This window comes from Daphnia pulicaria, chromosome 3 (genome assembly GCF_021234035.1).
Source record: "Daphnia pulicaria isolate SC F1-1A chromosome 3, SC_F0-13Bv2, whole genome shotgun sequence".
NCBI lineage: Eukaryota > Metazoa > Arthropoda > Branchiopoda > Diplostraca > Daphniidae > Daphnia > Daphnia pulicaria.
This window is the reverse complement of record NC_060915.1, coordinates 1,760,625-1,778,991: the sequence shown is the minus strand read 5'-3', so window position 1 is coordinate 1,778,991 and position 18,367 is coordinate 1,760,625. Positions and strand designations below refer to the sequence as shown.

The 18,367-nt window shown below is 36.6% G+C and overlaps 35 pseudogenes; all 35 read right to left on the bottom strand.

The window, feature by feature from the left end:
- Positions 1-27: 27 nt before the first annotated feature.
- LOC124333531 lies at positions 28-146 on the bottom strand (annotated as a pseudogene).
- A 413-nt stretch (positions 147-559) lies between these two features.
- On the bottom strand, positions 560-678 carry LOC124335272 (annotated as a pseudogene).
- Positions 679-1,091: 413 nt separating this feature from the next.
- Positions 1,092-1,210, bottom strand: LOC124332119 (annotated as a pseudogene).
- A 414-nt stretch (positions 1,211-1,624) lies between these two features.
- Positions 1,625-1,743, bottom strand: LOC124332118 (annotated as a pseudogene).
- A 413-nt stretch (positions 1,744-2,156) lies between these two features.
- Positions 2,157-2,275, bottom strand: LOC124334588 (annotated as a pseudogene).
- A 413-nt stretch (positions 2,276-2,688) lies between these two features.
- On the bottom strand, positions 2,689-2,807 carry LOC124332117 (annotated as a pseudogene).
- A 417-nt stretch (positions 2,808-3,224) lies between these two features.
- Positions 3,225-3,343, bottom strand: LOC124332116 (annotated as a pseudogene).
- A 413-nt stretch (positions 3,344-3,756) lies between these two features.
- Positions 3,757-3,875, bottom strand: LOC124334881 (annotated as a pseudogene).
- Positions 3,876-4,289: 414 nt separating this feature from the next.
- LOC124332115 lies at positions 4,290-4,408 on the bottom strand (annotated as a pseudogene).
- Positions 4,409-4,821: 413 nt separating this feature from the next.
- LOC124334587 lies at positions 4,822-4,940 on the bottom strand (annotated as a pseudogene).
- Positions 4,941-5,353: 413 nt separating this feature from the next.
- On the bottom strand, positions 5,354-5,472 carry LOC124329699 (annotated as a pseudogene).
- Positions 5,473-5,885: 413 nt separating this feature from the next.
- Positions 5,886-6,004, bottom strand: LOC124332112 (annotated as a pseudogene).
- Positions 6,005-6,418: 414 nt separating this feature from the next.
- LOC124335287 lies at positions 6,419-6,537 on the bottom strand (annotated as a pseudogene).
- A 417-nt stretch (positions 6,538-6,954) lies between these two features.
- On the bottom strand, positions 6,955-7,073 carry LOC124332111 (annotated as a pseudogene).
- Positions 7,074-7,360: 287 nt separating this feature from the next.
- Positions 7,361-7,479, bottom strand: LOC124333606 (annotated as a pseudogene).
- A 414-nt stretch (positions 7,480-7,893) lies between these two features.
- LOC124332109 lies at positions 7,894-8,012 on the bottom strand (annotated as a pseudogene).
- A 414-nt stretch (positions 8,013-8,426) lies between these two features.
- On the bottom strand, positions 8,427-8,545 carry LOC124329698 (annotated as a pseudogene).
- A 414-nt stretch (positions 8,546-8,959) lies between these two features.
- On the bottom strand, positions 8,960-9,078 carry LOC124329697 (annotated as a pseudogene).
- Positions 9,079-9,491: 413 nt separating this feature from the next.
- Positions 9,492-9,610, bottom strand: LOC124332108 (annotated as a pseudogene).
- Positions 9,611-10,024: 414 nt separating this feature from the next.
- On the bottom strand, positions 10,025-10,143 carry LOC124333777 (annotated as a pseudogene).
- Positions 10,144-10,556: 413 nt separating this feature from the next.
- On the bottom strand, positions 10,557-10,675 carry LOC124334880 (annotated as a pseudogene).
- A 414-nt stretch (positions 10,676-11,089) lies between these two features.
- Positions 11,090-11,208, bottom strand: LOC124332107 (annotated as a pseudogene).
- Positions 11,209-11,622: 414 nt separating this feature from the next.
- LOC124330114 lies at positions 11,623-11,741 on the bottom strand (annotated as a pseudogene).
- Positions 11,742-12,154: 413 nt separating this feature from the next.
- LOC124332106 lies at positions 12,155-12,273 on the bottom strand (annotated as a pseudogene).
- Positions 12,274-12,557: 284 nt separating this feature from the next.
- On the bottom strand, positions 12,558-12,676 carry LOC124332105 (annotated as a pseudogene).
- Positions 12,677-13,090: 414 nt separating this feature from the next.
- On the bottom strand, positions 13,091-13,209 carry LOC124330112 (annotated as a pseudogene).
- A 413-nt stretch (positions 13,210-13,622) lies between these two features.
- LOC124332104 lies at positions 13,623-13,741 on the bottom strand (annotated as a pseudogene).
- Positions 13,742-14,155: 414 nt separating this feature from the next.
- LOC124333776 lies at positions 14,156-14,274 on the bottom strand (annotated as a pseudogene).
- Positions 14,275-14,687: 413 nt separating this feature from the next.
- On the bottom strand, positions 14,688-14,806 carry LOC124332103 (annotated as a pseudogene).
- Positions 14,807-15,220: 414 nt separating this feature from the next.
- LOC124329696 lies at positions 15,221-15,339 on the bottom strand (annotated as a pseudogene).
- Positions 15,340-15,753: 414 nt separating this feature from the next.
- LOC124329695 lies at positions 15,754-15,872 on the bottom strand (annotated as a pseudogene).
- Positions 15,873-16,286: 414 nt separating this feature from the next.
- Positions 16,287-16,405, bottom strand: LOC124329694 (annotated as a pseudogene).
- A 413-nt stretch (positions 16,406-16,818) lies between these two features.
- LOC124332102 lies at positions 16,819-16,937 on the bottom strand (annotated as a pseudogene).
- A 414-nt stretch (positions 16,938-17,351) lies between these two features.
- Positions 17,352-17,470, bottom strand: LOC124329692 (annotated as a pseudogene).
- Positions 17,471-17,883: 413 nt separating this feature from the next.
- Positions 17,884-18,002, bottom strand: LOC124332101 (annotated as a pseudogene).
- Between the last annotated feature and the right edge of the window lie 365 nt (positions 18,003-18,367).

The window sequence follows — 18,367 nt, the reverse complement described above, 5'->3', positions numbered from 1 at the left end:
ATTTGTTATTGAAAACAAACTATTCATCGCCAACAACATCCCGTATTCCCAAGCGGTCACCCTTCCAAGTACTAACGGGACTCGACGTAACTTAACTTCTGGGAGCTGACGAGACCAGGTGCGTTCTACGTGATATGGCCGTTGACATTCAAAAATGAAAATTTACCCTCCCAGTCCCAATGGATGAATAGAAAATCACTTCAAAGTGATAGAAATGTTTGTTCATTGAATTTGGACTCGTAACCATCGCGAATAAAAAAGCGCGATAAACTTTGAAAAACTCGCAATGAAATTCATCCAGAATCATTCCTATAGATGAATTGAACCTATCTCTATGCCATTGATATTTTGATCGACGAATTTGGATTGGTAACCATCGCGATTAAAAAACGCGATAAACTTTGAAAAACTCTCAATGGAATTGATCCAGAATCATTTTTATAGATGAATTGAACCTATCTCTAAGGCATTGAAATGTTTTATCTACGAATTTGGACTGGTAACCATCGTGATTGAAAAAAAAATTCAAGAAATTTGTTATTGAAAACAAACTATTCATCGCCAACGACATCCCGTATTCCCAAGCGGTCACCCTTCCAAATACTAACGGGACTCGACGTAATTTAACTTCTGGGAGCTGACGAGACCAGGTGCGTTCTACGTGATATGGCCGTTGACATTCAAAAATGAAAATTTACCCTCCCAGTCCCAATGGATGAATAGAAAATAACTTCAAAGTGATAGAAATGTTTGTTCATTGAATTTGGACTCGTAACCATCGCGAATAAAAAAGCGCGATCAACTTTGAAAAACTCGCAATGAAATTTATCCAGAATCATTCCTATAGATGAATTGAACCTATCTCTATGCCATTGATATTTTGATCGACGAATTTGGATTGGTAACCATCGCGATTAAAAAACGCGATAAACTTTGAAAAACTCTCAATGGAATTGATCCAGAATCATTTTTATAGATGAATTGAACCTATCTCTAAGGCATTGAAATGTTTTATCTACGAATTTGGACTGGTAACCATCGTGATTGAAAAAAAAATTCAAGAAATTTGTTATTGAAAACAAACTATTCATCGCCAACGACATCCCGTATTCCCAAGCGGTCACCCTTCCAAGTACTAACGGGACTCGACGTAACTTAACTTCTGGGAGCTGACGAGACCAGGTGCGTTCTACGTGATATGGCCGTTGACATTCAAAAATGAAAATTTACCCTCCCAGTCCCAATGGATGAATAGAAAATCACTTCAAAGTGATAGAAATGTTTGTTCATTGAATTTGGACTCGTAACCATCGCGAATAAAAAAGCGCGATCAACTTTGAAAAACTCGCAATGAAATTTATCCAGAATCATTCCTATAGATGAATTGAACCTATCTCTATGCCATTGATATTTTTGATCTACGAATTTGGACTGGTAACCATCGCGATTAAAAAACGCGATAAACTTTGAAAAACTCTCAATGAAATTGATCCATAATCATTCTTATAGATGAATTGAACCTATCTCTAAGGCATTGAAATGTTTTATCTACGAATTTGGACTGGTAACCATCGCGATTGAAAAAAAAATTCAAGAAATTTGTTATTGAAAACAAACTATTCATCGCCAACGACATCCCGTATTCCCAAGCGGTCACCCTTCCAAGTACTAACGGGACTCGACGTAACTTAACTTCTGGGAGCTGACGAGACCAGGTGCGTTCTACGTGATATGGCCGTTGACATTCAAAAATGAAAATTTACCCTCCCAGTCCCAATGGATGAATAGAAAATCACTTCAAAGTGATAGAAATGTTTGTTCATTGAATTTGGACTCGTAACCATCGCGAATAAAAAAGCGCGATAAACTTTGAAAAACTCGCAATGAAATTCATCCAGAATCATTCCTATAGATGAATTGAACCTATCTCTATGCCATTGATATTTTGATCGACGAATTTGGATTGGTAACCATCGCGATTAAAAAACGCGATAAACTTTGAAAAACTCTCAATGGAATTGATCCAGAATCATTTTTATAGATGAATTGAACCTATCTCTAAGGCATTGAAATGTTTTATCTACGAATTTGGACTGGTAACCATCGTGATTGAAAAAAAAATTCAAGAAATTTGTTATTGAAAACAAACTATTCATCGCCAACGACATCCCGTATTCCCAAGCGGTCACCCTTCCAAATACTAACGGGACTCGACGTAACTTAACTTCTGGGAGCTGACGAGACCAGGTGCGTTCTACGTGATATGGCCGTTGACATTCAAAAATGAAAATTTACCCTCCCAGTCCCAATGGATGAATAGAAAATAACTTCAAAGTGATAGAAATGTTTGTTCATTGAATTTGGACTCGTAACCATCGCGAATAAAAAAGCGCGATCAACTTTGAAAAACTCGCAATGAAATTTATCCAGAATCATTCCTATAGATGAATTGAACCTATCTCTATGCCATTGATATTTTGATCGACGAATTTGGATTGGTAACCATCGCGATTAAAAAACGCGATAAACTTTGAAAAACTCTCAATGGAATTGATCCAGAATCATTTTTATAGATGAATTGAACCTATCTCTAAGGCATTGAAATGTTTTATCTACGAATTTGGACTGGTAACCATCGTGATTGAAAAAAAAATTCAAGAAATTTGTTATTGAAAACAAACTATTCATCGCCAACGACATCCCGTATTCCCAAGCGGTCACCCTTCCAAGTACTAACGGGACTCGACGTAACTTAACTTCTGGGAGCTGACGAGACCAGGTGCGTTCTACGTGATATGGCCGTTGACATTCAAAAATGAAAATTTACCCTCCCAGTCCCAATGGATGAATAGAAAATCACTTCAAAGTGATAGAAATGTTTGTTCATTGAATTTGGACTCGTAACCATCGCGAATAAAAAAGCGCGATCAACTTTGAAAAACTCGCAATGAAATTTATCCAGAATCATTCCTATAGATGAATTGAACCTATCTCTATGCCATTGATATTTTTGATCTACGAATTTGGACTGGTAACCATCGCGATTAAAAAACGCGATAAACTTTGAAAAACTCTCAATGAAATTGATCCATAATCATTCTTATAGATGAATTGAACCTATCTCTAAGGCATTGAAATGTTTTATCTACGAATTTGGACTGGTAACCATCGCGATTGAAAAAAAAAAAATTCAAGAAATTTGTTATTGAAAACAAACTATTCATCGCCAACGACATCCCGTATTCCCAAGCGGTCACCCTTCCAAGTACTAACGGGACTCGACGTAACTTAACTTCTGGGAGCTGACGAGACCAGGTGCGTTCTACGTGATATGGCCGTTGACATTCAAAAATGAAAATTTACCCTCCCAGTCCCAATGGATGAATAGAAAATCACTTCAAAGTGATAGAAATGTTTGTTCATTGAATTTGGACTCGTAACCATCGCGAATAAAAAAGCGCGATAAACTTTGAAAAACTCGCAATGAAATTCATCCAGAATCATTCCTATAGATGAATTGAACCTATCTCTATGCCATTGATATTTTGATCGACGAATTTGGATTGGTAACCATCACGATTAAAAAACGCGATAAACTTTGAAAAACTCTCAATGGAATTGATCCAGAATCATTCTTATAGATGAATTGAACCTATCTCTAAGGCATTGAAATGTTTTATCTACGAATTTGGACTGGTAACCATCGCGATTGAAAAAAAAATTCAAGAAATTTGTTATTGAAAACAAACTATTCATCGCCAACGACATCCCGTATTCCCAAGCGGTCACCCTTCCAAGTACTAACGGGACTCGACGTAACTTAACTTCTAGGAGCTGACGAGACCAGGTGCGTTCTACGTGATATGGCCGTTGACATTCAAAAATGAAAATTTACCCTCCCAGTCCCAATGGATGAATAGAAAATCACTTCAAAGTGATAGAAATGTTTGTTCATTGAATTTGGACTCGTAACCATCGCGAATAAAAAAGCGCGATAAACTTTGAAAAACTCGCAATGAAATTTATCCAGAATCATTCCTATAGATGAATTGAACCTATCTCTATGCCATTGATATTTTTGATCTACGAATTTGGACTGGTAACCATCGCGATTAAAAAACGCGATAAACTTTGAAAAACTCTCAATGAAATTGATCCATAATCATTCTTATAGATGAATTGAACCTATCTCTAAGGCATTGAAATGTTTTATCTACGAATTTGGACTGGTAACCATCGCGATTGAAAAAAAAATTCAAGAAATTTGTTATTGAAAACAAACTATTCATCGCCAACGACATCCCGTATTCCCAAGCGGTCACCCTTCCAAGTACTAACGGGACTCGACGTAACTTAACTTCTGGGAGCTGACGAGACCAGGTGCGTTCTACGTGATATGGCCGTTGACATTCAAAAATGAAAATTTACCCTCCCAGTCCCAATGGATGAATAGAAAATCACTTCAAAGTGATAGAAATGTTTGTTCATTGAATTTGGACTCGTAACCATCGCGAATAAAAAAGCGCGATAAACTTTGAAAAACTCGCAATGAAATTCATCCAGAATCATTCCTATAGATGAATTGAACCTATCTCTATGCCATTGATATTTTGATCGACGAATTTGGATTGGTAACCATCGCGATTAAAAAACGCGATAAACTTTGAAAAACTCTCAATGGAATTGATCCAGAATCATTTTTATAGATGAATTGAACCTATCTCTAAGGCATTGAAATGTTTTATCTACGAATTTGGACTGGTAACCATCGTGATTGAAAAAAAAATTCAAGAAATTTGTTATTGAAAACAAACTATTCATCGCCAACGACATCCCGTATTCCCAAGCGGTCACCCTTCCAAATACTAACGGGACTCGACGTAACTTAACTTCTGGGAGCTGACGAGACCAGGTGCGTTCTACGTGATATGGCCGTTGACATTCAAAAATGAAAATTTACCCTCCCAGTCCCAATGGATGAATAGAAAATAACTTCAAAGTGATAGAAATGTTTGTTCATTGAATTTGGACTCGTAACCATCGCGAATAAAAAAGCGCGATCAACTTTGAAAAACTCGCAATGAAATTTATCCAGAATCATTCCTATAGATGAATTGAACCTATCTCTATGCCATTGATATTTTGATCGACGAATTTGGATTGGTAACCATCGCGATTAAAAAACGCGATAAACTTTGAAAAACTCTCAATGGAATTGATCCAGAATCATTTTTATAGATGAATTGAACCTATCTCTAAGGCATTGAAATGTTTTATCTACGAATTTGGACTGGTAACCATCGTGATTGAAAAAAAAATTCAAGAAATTTGTTATTGAAAACAAACTATTCATCGCCAACGACATCCCGTATTCCCAAGCGGTCACCCTTCCAAGTACTAACAGGACTCGACGTAACTTAACTTCTGGGAGCTGACGAGACCAGGTGCGTTCTACTCGATATGGCCGTTGACATTCAGCAATGAAAATTTACCCTTCCATTCCCAATGGATGAATAGAAAATCACTTCAAAGTGATAGAAATGTTTATTCATTGAATTTGGACTCGTAACCATCGCGAATAAAAAAGCGCGATAAACTTTGAAAAACTCGCAATGAAATTCATCCAGAATCATTCCTATAGATGAATTGAACCTATCTCTATGCCATTGATATTTTGATCGACGAATTTGGATTGGTAACCATCACGATTAAAAAACGCGATTAACTTTGAAAAACTCTCAATGGAATTGATCCAGAATCATTCTTATAGATGAATTGAACCTATCTCTAAGGCATTGAAATGTTTTATCTACGAATTTGGACTGGTAACCATCGCGATTGAAAAAAAAATTCAAGAAATTTGTTATTGAAAACAAACTATTCATCGCCAACGACATCCCGTATTCCCAAGCGGTCACCCTTCCAAGTACTAACGGGACTCGACGTAACTTAACTTCTGGGAGCTGACGAGACCAGGTGCGTTCTACGTGATATGGCCGTTGACATTCAAAAATGAAAATTTACCCTCCCAGTCCCAATGGATGAATAGAAAATCACTTCAAAGTGATAGAAATGTTTGTTCATTGAATTTGGACTCGTAACCATCGCGAATAAAAAAGCGCGATAAACTTTGAAAAACTCGCAATGAAATTTATCCAGAATCATTCCTATAGATGAATTGAACCTATCTCTATGCCATTGATATTTTTGATCTACAAATTTGGACTGGTAACCATCGCGATTAAAAAACGCGATAAACTTTGAAAAACTCTCAATGGAATTGATCCATAATCATTCTTATAGATGAATTGAACCTATCTCTAAGGCATTGAAATGTTTTATCTACGAATTTGGACTGGTAACCATCGTGATTGAAAAAAAATTTCAAGAAATTTGTTATTGAAAACAAACTATTCATCGCCAACGACATCCCGTATTCCAAAGCGGTCACCCTTCCAAGTACTAACAGGACTCGACGTAACTTAACTTCTGGGAGCTGACGAGACCAGGTGCGTTCTACGTGATATGGCCGTTGACATTCAAAAATGAAAATTTACCCTCCCAGTCCCAATGGATGAATAGAAAATCACTTCAAAGTGATAGAAATGTTTGTTCATTGAATTTGGACTCGTAACCATCGCGAATAAAAAAGCGGGATAAACTTTGAAAAACTCGCAATGAAATTTATCCAGAATCATTCCTATAGATGAATTGAACCTATCTCTATGCCATTGATATTTTTGATCTACGAATTTGGACTGGTAACCATCGCGATTAAAAAACGCGATAAACTTTGAAAAACTCTCAATGAAATTGATCCATAATCATTCTTATAGATGAATTGAACCTATCTCTAAGGCATTGAAATGTTTTATCTACGAATTTGGACTGGTAACCATCGCGATTGAAAAAAAAAAAATTCAAGAAATTTGTTATTGAAAACAAACTATTCATCGCCAACGACATCCCGTATTCCCAAGCGGTCACCCTTCCAAGTACTAACGGGACTCGACGTAACTTAACTTCTGGGAGCTGACGAGACCAGGTGCGTTCTACGTGATATGGCCGTTGACATTCAAAAATGAAAATTTACCCTCCCAGTCCCAATGGATGAATAGAAAATCACTTCAAAGTGATAGAAATGTTTGTTCATTGAATTTGGACTCGTAACCATCGCGAATAAAAAAGCGCGATAAACTTTGAAAAACTCGCAATGAAATTCATCCAGAATCATTCCTATAGATGAATTGAACCTATCTCTAAGGCATTGAAATGTTTTATCTACGAATTTGGACTGGTAACCATCGCGATTGAAAAAAAAAAAATTCAAGAAATTTGTTATTGAAAACAAACTATTCATCGCCAACGACATCCCGTATTCCCAAGCGGTCACCCTTCCAAGTACTAACGGGACTCGACGTAACTTAACTTCTGGGAGCTGACGAGACCAGGTGCGATCTACGTGATATGGCCGTTGACATTCAAAAATGAAAATTTACCCTCCCAGTCCCAATGGATGAATAGAAAATCACTTCAAAGTGATAGAAATGTTTGTTCATTGAATTTGGACTCGTAACCATCGCGAATAAAAAAGCGCGATCAACTTTGAAAAACTCGCAATGAAATTCATCCAGAATCATTCCTATAGATGAATTGAACCTATCTCTATGCCATTGATATTTTTGATCTACGAATTTGGACTGGTAACCATCGCGATTAAAAAACGCGATAAACTTTGAAAAACTCTCAATGAAATTGATCCATAATTATTCTTATAGATGAATTGAACCTATCTCTAAGGCATTGAAATGTTTTATCTACGAATTTGGACTGGTAACCATCGTGATTGAAAAAAAAATTCAAGAAATTTGTTATTGAAAACAAACTATTCATCGCCAACGACATCCCGTATTCCCAAGCGGTCACCCTTCCAAGTACTAACGGGACTCGACGTAACTTAACTTCTGGGAGCTGACGAGACCAGGTGCGTTCTACGTGATATGGCCGTTGACATTCAAAAATGAAAATTTACCCTCCCAGTCCCAATGGATGAATAGAAAATCACTTCAAAGTGATAGAAATGTTTGTTCATTGAATTTGGACTCGTAACCATCGCGAATAAAAAAGCGCGATAAACTTTGAAAAACTCGCAATGAAATTTATCCAGAATCATTCCTATAGATGAATTGAACCTATCTCTATGCCATTGATATTTTTGATCTACAAATTTGGACTGGTAACCATCGCGATTAAAAAACGCGATAAACTTTGAAAAACTCTCAATGGAATTGATCCATAATCATTCTTATAGATGAATTGAACCTATCTCTAAGGCATTGAAATGTTTTATCTACGAATTTGGACTGGTAACCATCGTGATTGAAAAAAAATTTCAAGAAATTTGTTATTGAAAACAAACTATTCATCGCCAACGACATCCCGTATTCCCAAGCGGTCACCCTTCCAAGTACTAACAGGACTCGACGTAACTTAACTTCTGGGAGCTGACGAGACCAGGTGCGTTCTACTCGATATGGCCGTTGACATTCAAAAATGAAAATTTACCCTCCCAGTCCCAATGGATGAATAGAAAATCACTTCAAAGTGATAGAAATGTTTGTTCATTGAATTTGGACTCGTAACCATCGCGAATAAAAAAGCGCGATAAACTTTGAAAAACTCGCAATGAAATTTATCCAGAATCATTCCTATAGATGAATTGAACCTATCTCTATGCCATTGATATTTTTGATCTACAAATTTGGACTGGTAACCATCGCGATTAAAAAACGCGATAAACTTTGAAAAACTCTCAATGGAATTGATCCATAATCATTCTTATAGATGAATTGAACCTATCTCTAAGGCATTGAAATGTTTTATCTACGAATTTGGACTGGTAACCATCGTGATTGAAAAAAAATTTCAAGAAATTTGTTATTGAAAACAAACTATTCATCGCCAACGACATCCCGTATTCCCAAGCGGTCACCCTTCCAAGTACTAACAGGACTCGACGTAACTTAACTTCTGGGAGCTGACGAGACCAGGTGCGTTCTACTCGATATGGCCGTTGACATTCAGCAATGAAAATTTACCCTTCCATTCCCAATGGATGAATAGAAAATCACTTCAAAGTGATAGAAATGTTTATTCATTGAATTTGGACTCGTAACCATCGCGAATAAAAAAGCGCGATAAACTTTGAAAAACTCGCAATGAAATTCATCCAGAATCATTCCTATAGATGAATTGAACCTATCTCTATGCCATTGATATTTTGATCGACGAATTTGGATTGGTAACCATCACGATTAAAAAACGCGATTAACTTTGAAAAACTCTCAATGGAATTGATCCAGAATCATTCTTATAGATGAATTGAACCTATCTCTAAGGCATTGAAATGTTTTATCTACGAATTTGGACTGGTAACCATCGCGATTGAAAAAAAAATTCAAGAAATTTGTTATTGAAAACAAACTATTCATCGCCAACGACATCCCGTATTCCCAAGCGGTCACCCTTCCAAGTACTAACGGGACTCGACGTAACTTAACTTCTGGGAGCTGACGAGACCAGGTGCGTTCTACGTGATATGGCCGTTGACATTCAAAAATGAAAATTTACCCTCCCAGTCCCAATGGATGAATAGAAAATCACTTCAAAGTGATAGAAATGTTTGTTCATTGAATTTGGACTCGTAACCATCGCGAATAAAAAAGCGCGATAAACTTTGAAAAACTCGCAATGAAATTTATCCAGAATCATTCCTATAGATGAATTGAACCTATCTCTATGCCATTGATATTTTTGATCTACAAATTTGGACTGGTAACCATCGCGATTAAAAAACGCGATAAACTTTGAAAAACTCTCAATGGAATTGATCCATAATCATTCTTATAGATGAATTGAACCTATCTCTAAGGCATTGAAATGTTTTATCTACGAATTTGGACTGGTAACCATCGTGATTGAAAAAAAATTTCAAGAAATTTGTTATTGAAAACAAACTATTCATCGCCAACGACATCCCGTATTCCCAAGCGGTCACCCTTCCAAGTACTAACAGGACTCGACGTAACTTAACTTCTGGGAGCTGACGAGACCAGGTGCGTTCTACGTGATATGGCCGTTGACATTCAAAAATGAAAATTTACCCTCCCAGTCCCAATGGATGAATAGAAAATCACTTCAAAGTGATAGAAATGTTTGTTCATTGAATTTGGACTCGTAACCATCGCGAATAAAAAAGCGCGATAAACTTTGAAAAACTCGCAATGAAATTCATCCAGAATCATTCCTATAGATGAATTGAACCTATCTCTATGCCATTGATATTTTGATCGACGAATTTGGATTGGTAACCATCACGATTAAAAAACGCGATAAACTTTGAAAAACTCTCAATGGAATTGATCCAGAATCATTCTTATAGATGAATTGAACCTATCTCTAAGGCATTGAAATGTTTTATCTACGAATTTGGACTGGTAACCATCGCGATTGAAAAAAAAATTCAAGAAATTTGTTATTGAAAACAAACTATTCATCGCCAACGACATCCCGTATTCCCAAGCGGTCACCCTTCCAAGTACTAACGGGACTCGACGTAACTTAACTTCTAGGAGCTGACGAGACCAGGTGCGTTCTACGTGATATGGCCGTTGACATTCAAAAATGAAAATTTACCCTCCCAGTCCCAATGGATGAATAGAAAATCACTTCAAAGTGATAGAAATGTTTGTTCATTGAATTTGGACTCGTAACCATCGCGAATAAAAAAGCGCGATAAACTTTGAAAAACTCGCAATGAAATTTATCCAGAATCATTCCTATAGATGAATTGAACCTATCTCTATGCCATTGATATTTTTGATCTACGAATTTGGACTGGTAACCATCGCGATTAAAAAACGCGATAAACTTTGAAAAACTCTCAATGAAATTGATCCATAATCATTCTTATAGATGAATTGAACCTATCTCTAAGGCATTGAAATGTTTTATCTACGAATTTGGACTGGTAACCATCGCGATTGAAAAAAAAATTCAAGAAATTTGTTATTGAAAACAAACTATTCATCGCCAACGACATCCCGTATTCCCAAGCGGTCACCCTTCCAAGTACTAACGGGACTCGACGTAACTTAACTTCTGGGAGCTGACGAGACCAGGTGCGTTCTACGTGATATGGCCGTTGACATTCAAAAATGAAAATTTACCCTCCCAGTCCCAATGGATGAATAGAAAATCACTTCAAAGTGATAGAAATGTTTGTTCATTGAATTTGGACTCGTAACCATCGCGAATAAAAAAGCGCGATAAACTTTGAAAAACTCGCAATGAAATTTATCCAGAATCATTCCTATAGATGAATTGAACCTATCTCTATGCCATTGATATTTTTGATCTACAAATTTGGACTGGTAACCATCGCGATTAAAAAACGCGATAAACTTTGAAAAACTCTCAATGGAATTGATCCATAATCATTCTTATAGATGAATTGAACCTATCTCTAAGGCATTGAAATGTTTTATCTACGAATTTGGACTGGTAACCATCGTGATTGAAAAAAAATTTCAAGAAATTTGTTATTGAAAACAAACTATTCATCGCCAACGACATCCCGTATTCCCAAGCGGTCACCCTTCCAAGTACTAACAGGACTCGACGTAACTTAACTTCTGGAAGCTGACGAGACCAGGTGCGTTCTACTCGATATGGCCGTTGACATTCAGCAATGAAAATTTACCCTTCCATTCCCAATGGATGAATAGAAAATCACTTCAAAGTGATAGAAATGTTTATTCATTGAATTTGGACTCGTAACCATCGCGAATAAAAAAGCGCGATAAACTTTGAAAAACTCGCAATGAAATTCATCCAGAATCATTCCTATAGATGAATTGAACCTATCTCTATGCCATTGATATTTTGATCGACGAATTTGGATTGGTAACCATCACGATTAAAAAACGCGATTAACTTTGAAAAACTCTCAATGGAATTGATCCAGAATCATTCTTATAGATGAATTGAACCTATCTCTAAGGCATTGAAATGTTTTATCTACGAATTTGGACTGGTAACCATCGCGATTGAAAAAAAAATTCAAGAAATTTGTTATTGAAAACAAACTATTCATCGCCAACGACATCCCGTATTCCCAAGCGGTCACCCTTCCAAGTACTAACGGGACTCGACGTAACTTAACTTCTGGGAGCTGACGAGACCAGGTGCGTTCTACGTGATATGGCCGTTGACATTCAAAAATGAAAATTTACCCTCCCAGTCCCAATGGATGAATAGAAAATCACTTCAAAGTGATAGAAATGTTTGTTCATTGAATTTGGACTCGTAACCATCGCGAATAAAAAAGCGCGATAAACTTTGAAAAACTCGCAATGAAATTTATCCAGAATCATTCCTATAGATGAATTGAACCTATCTCTAAGGCATTGAAATGTTTTATCTACGAATTTGGACTGGTAACCATCGCGATTGAAAAAAAAATTCAAGAAATTTGTTATTGAAAACAAACTATTCATCGCCAACGACATCCCGTATTCCCAAGCGGTCACCCTTCCAAGTACTAACGGGACTCGACGTAACTTAACTTCTGGGAGCTGACGAGACCAGGTGCGTTCTACGTGATATGGCCGTTGACATTCAAAAATGAAAATTTACCCTCCCAGTCCCAATGGATGAATAGAAAATCACTTCAAAGTGATAGAAATGTTTGTTCATTGAATTTGGACTCGTAACCATCGCGAATAAAAAAGCGCGATAAACTTTGAAAAACTCGCAATGAAATTTATCCAGAATCATTCCTATAGATGAATTGAACCTATCTCTATGCCATTGATATTTTTGATCTACAAATTTGGACTGGTAACCATCGCGATTAAAAAACGCGATAAACTTTGAAAAACTCTCAATGGAATTGATCCATAATCATTCTTATAGATGAATTGAACCTATCTCTAAGGCATTGAAATGTTTTATCTACGAATTTGGACTGGTAACCATCGTGATTGAAAAAAAATTTCAAGAAATTTGTTATTGAAAACAAACTATTCATCGCCAACGACATCCCGTATTCCCAAGCGGTCACCCTTCCAAGTACTAACAGGACTCGACGTAACTTAACTTCTGGAAGCTGACGAGACCAGGTGCGTTCTACTCGATATGGCCGTTGACATTCAGCAATGAAAATTTACCCTTCCATTCCCAATGGATGAATAGAAAATCACTTCAAAGTGATAGAAATGTTTATTCATTGAATTTGGACTCGTAACCATCGCGAATAAAAAAGCGCGATAAACTTTGAAAAACTCGCAATGAAATTCATCCAGAATCATTCCTATAGATGAATTGAACCTATCTCTATGCCATTGATATTTTGATCGACGAATTTGGATTGGTAACCATCACGATTAAAAAACGCGATTAACTTTGAAAAACTCTCAATGGAATTGATCCAGAATCATTCTTATAGATGAATTGAACCTATCTCTAAGGCATTGAAATGTTTTATCTACGAATTTGGACTGGTAACCATCGCGATTGAAAAAAAAATTCAAGAAATTTGTTATTGAAAACAAACTATTCATCGCCAACGACATCCCGTATTCCCAAGCGGTCACCCTTCCAAGTACTAACGGGACTCGACGTAACTTAACTTCTGGGAGCTGACGAGACCAGGTGCGTTCTACGTGATATGGCCGTTGACATTCAAAAATGAAAATTTACCCTCCCAGTCCCAATGGATGAATAGAAAATCACTTCAAAGTGATAGAAATGTTTGTTCATTGAATTTGGACTCGTAACCATCGCGAATAAAAAAGCGCGATAAACTTTGAAAAACTCGCAATGAAATTTATCCAGAATCATTCCTATAGATGAATTGAACCTATCTCTATGCCATTGATATTTTTGATCTACAAATTTGGACTGGTAACCATCGCGATTAAAAAACGCGATAAACTTTGAAAAACTCTCAATGGAATTGATCCATAATCATTCTTATAGATGAATTGAACCTATCTCTAAGGCATTGAAATGTTTTATCTACGAATTTGGACTGGTAACCATCGTGATTGAAAAAAAATTTCAAGAAATTTGTTATTGAAAACAAACTATTCATCGCCAACGACATCCCGTATTCCCAAGCGGTCACCCTTCCAAGTACTAACAGGACTCGACGTAACTTAACTTCTGGGAGCTGACGAGACCAGGTGCGTTCTACGTGATATGGCCGTTGACATTCAAAAATGAAAATTTACCCTCCCAGTCCCAATGGATGAATAGAAAATCACTTCAAAGTGATAGAAATGTTTGTTCATTGAATTGGACTCGTAACCATCGCGAATAAAAAAGCGGGATAAACTTTGAAAAACTCGCAATGAAATTTATCCAGAATCATTCCTATAGATGAATTGAACCTATCTCTATGCCATTGATATTTTTGATCTACGAATTTGGACTGGTAACCATCGCGATTAAAAAACGCGATAAACTTTGAAAAACTCTCAATGGAATTGATCCATAATCATTCTTATAGATGAATTGAACCTATCTCTAAGGCATTGAAATGTTTTATCTACGAATTTGGACTGGTAACCATCGTGATTGAAAAAAAATTTCAAGAAATTTGTTATTGAAAACAAACTATTCATCGCCAACGACATCCCGTATTCCCAAGCGGTCACCCTTCCAAGTACTAACGGGACTCGACGTAACTTAACTTCTGGGAGCTGACGAGACCAGGTGCGTTCTACGTGATATGGCCGTTGACATTCAAAAATGAAAATTTACCCTCCCAGTCCCAATGGATGAATAGAAAATCACTTCAAAGTGATAGAAATGTTTGTTCATTGAATTTGGACTCGTAACCATCGCGAATAAAAAAGCGCGATAAACTTTGAAAAACTCGCAATGAAATTTATCCAGAATCATTCCTATAGATGAATTGAACCTATCTCTATGCCATTGATATTTTTGATCTACAAATTTGGACTGGTAACCATCGCGATTAAAAAACGCGATAAACTTTGAAAAACTCTCAATGGAATTGATCCATAATCATTCTTATAGATGAATTGAACCTATCTCTAAGGCATTGAAATGTTTTATCTACGAATTTGGACTGGTAACCATCGTGATTGAAAAAAAATTTCAAGAAATTTGTTATTGAAAACAAACTATTCATCGCCAACGACATCCCGTATTCCCAAGCGGTCACCCTTCCAAGTACTAACAGGACTCGACGTAACTTAACTTCTGGGAGCTGACGAGACCAGGTGCGTTCTACTCGATATGGCCGTTGACATTCAGCAATGAAAATTTACCCTTCCATTCCCAATGGATGAATAGAAAATCACTTCAAAGTGATAGAAATGTTTGTTCATTGAATTTGGACTCGTAACCATCGCGAATAAAAAAGCGCGATAAACTTTGAAAAACTCGCAATGAAATTTATCCAGAATCATTCCTATAGATGAATTGAACCTATCTCTATGCCATTGATATTTTTGATCTACAAATTTGGACTGGTAACCATCGCGATTAAAAAACGCGATAAACTTTGAAAAACTCTCAATGGAATTGATCCATAATCATTCTTATAGATGAATTGAACCTATCTCTAAGGCATTGAAATGTTTTATCTACGAATTTGGACTGGTAACCATCGTGATTGAAAAAAAATTTCAAGAAATTTGTTATTGAAAACAAACTATTCATCGCCAACGACATCCCGTATTCCCAAGCGGTCACCCTTCCAAGTACTAACAGGACTCGACGTAACTTAACTTCTGGGAGCTGACGAGACCAGGTGCGTTCTACTCGATATGGCCGTTGACATTCAGCAATGAAAATTTACCCTTCCATTCCCAATGGATGAATAGAAAATCACTTCAAAGTGATAGAAATGTTTGTTCATTGAATTTGGACTCGTAACCATCGCGAATAAAAAAGCGCGATAAACTTTGAAAAACTCGCAATGAAATTTATCCAGAATCATTCCTATAGATGAATTGAACCTATCTCTATGCCATTGATATTTTTGATCTACAAATTTGGACTGGTAACCATCGCGATTAAAAAACGCGATAAACTTTGAAAAACTCTCAATGGAATTGATCCATAATCATTCTTATAGATGAATTGAACCTATCTCTAAGGCATTGAAATGTTTTATCTACGAATTTGGACTGGTAACCATCGTGATTGAAAAAAAATTTCAAGAAATTTGTTATTGAAAACAAACTATTCATCGCCAACGACATCCCGTATTCCCAAGCGGTCACCCTTCCAAGTACTAACAGGACTCGACGTAACTTAACTTCTGGGAGCTGACGAGACCAGGTGCGTTCTACTCGATATGGCCGTTGACATTCAGCAATGAAAATTTACCCTTCCATTCCCAATGGATGAATAGAAAATCACTTCAAAGTGATAGAAATGTTTATTCATTGAATTTGGACTCGTAACCATCGCGAATAAAAAAGCGCGATAAACTTTGAAAAACTCGCAATGAAATTCATCCAGAATCATTCCTATAGATGAATTGAACCTATCTCTATGCCATTGATATTTTGATCGACGAATTTGGATTGGTAACCATCACGATTAAAAAACGCGATAAACTTTGAAAAACTCTCAATGGAATTGATCCAGAATCATTCTTATAGATGAATTGAACCTATCTCTAAGGCATTGAAATGTTTTATCTACGAATTTGGACTGGTAACCATCGCGATTGAAAAAAAAATTCAAGAAATTTGTTATTGAAAACAAACTATTCATCGCCAACGACATCCCGTATTCCCAAGCGGTCACCCTTCCAAGTACTAACGGGACTCGACGTAACTTAACTTCTGGGAGCTGACGAGACCAGGTGCGTTCTACGTGATATGGCCGTTGACATTCAAAAATGAAAATTTACCCTCCCAGTCCCAATGGATGAATAGAAAATCACTTCAAAGTGATAGAAATGTTTGTTCATTGAATTTGGACTCGTAACCATCGCGAATAAAAAAGCGCGATAAACTTTGAAAAACTCGCAATGAAATTTATCCAGAATCATTCCTATAGATGAATTGAACCTATCTCTATGCCATTGATATTTTTGATCTACGAATTTGGACTGGTAACCATCGCGATTAAAAAACGCGATAAACTTTGAAAAACTCTCAATGGAATTGATCCATAATCATTCTTATAGATGAATTGAACCTATCTCTAAGGCATTGAAATGTTTTATCTACGAATTTGGACTGGTAACCATCGTGATTGAAAAAAAATTTCAAGAAATTTGTTATTGAAAACAAACTATTCATCGCCAACGACATCCCGTATTCCCAAGCGGTCACCCTTCCAAGTACTAACAGGACTCGACGTAACTTAACTTCTGGGAGCTGACGAGACCAGGTGCGTTCTACTCGATATGGCCGTTGACATTCAGCAATGAAAATTTACCCTTCCATTCCCAATGGATGAATAGAAAATCACTTCAAAGTGATAGAAATGTTTATTCATTGAATTTGGACTCGTAACCATCGCGAATAAAAAAGCGCGATAAACTTTGAAAAACTCGCAATGAAATTCATCCAGAATCATTCCTATAGATGAATTGAACCTATCTCTATGCCATTGATATTTTGATCGACGAATTTGGATTGGTAACCATCACGATTAAAAAACGCGATAAACTTTGAAAAACTCTCAATGGAATTGATCCAGAATCATTCTTATAGATGAATTGAACCTATCTCTAAGGCATTGAAATTTTTTATCTACGAATTTGGACTGGTAACCATCGCGATTGAAAAAAAAATTCAAGAAATTTGTTATTGAAAACAAACTATTCATCGCCAACGACATCCCGTATTCCCAAGCGGTCACCCTTCCAAGTACTAACGGGACTCGACGTAACTTAACTTCTGGGAGCTGACGAGACCAGGTGCGTTCTACGTGATATGGCCGTTGACATTCAAAAATGAAAATTTACCCTCCCAGTCCCAATGGATGAATAGAAAATCACTTCAAAGTGATAGAAATGTTTGTTCATTGAATTTGGACTCGTAACCATCGCGAATAAAAAAGCGCGATAAACTTTGAAAAACTCGCAATGAAATTCATCCAGAATCATTCCTATAGATGAATTGAACCTATCTCTATGCCATTGATATTTTGATCGACGAATTTGGATTGGTAACCATCACGATTAAAAAACGCGATAAACTTTGAAAAACTCTCAATGGAATTGATCCAGAATCATTCTTATAGATGAATTGAACCTATCTCTAAGGCATTGAAATGTTTTATCTACGAATTTGGACTGGTAACCATCGCG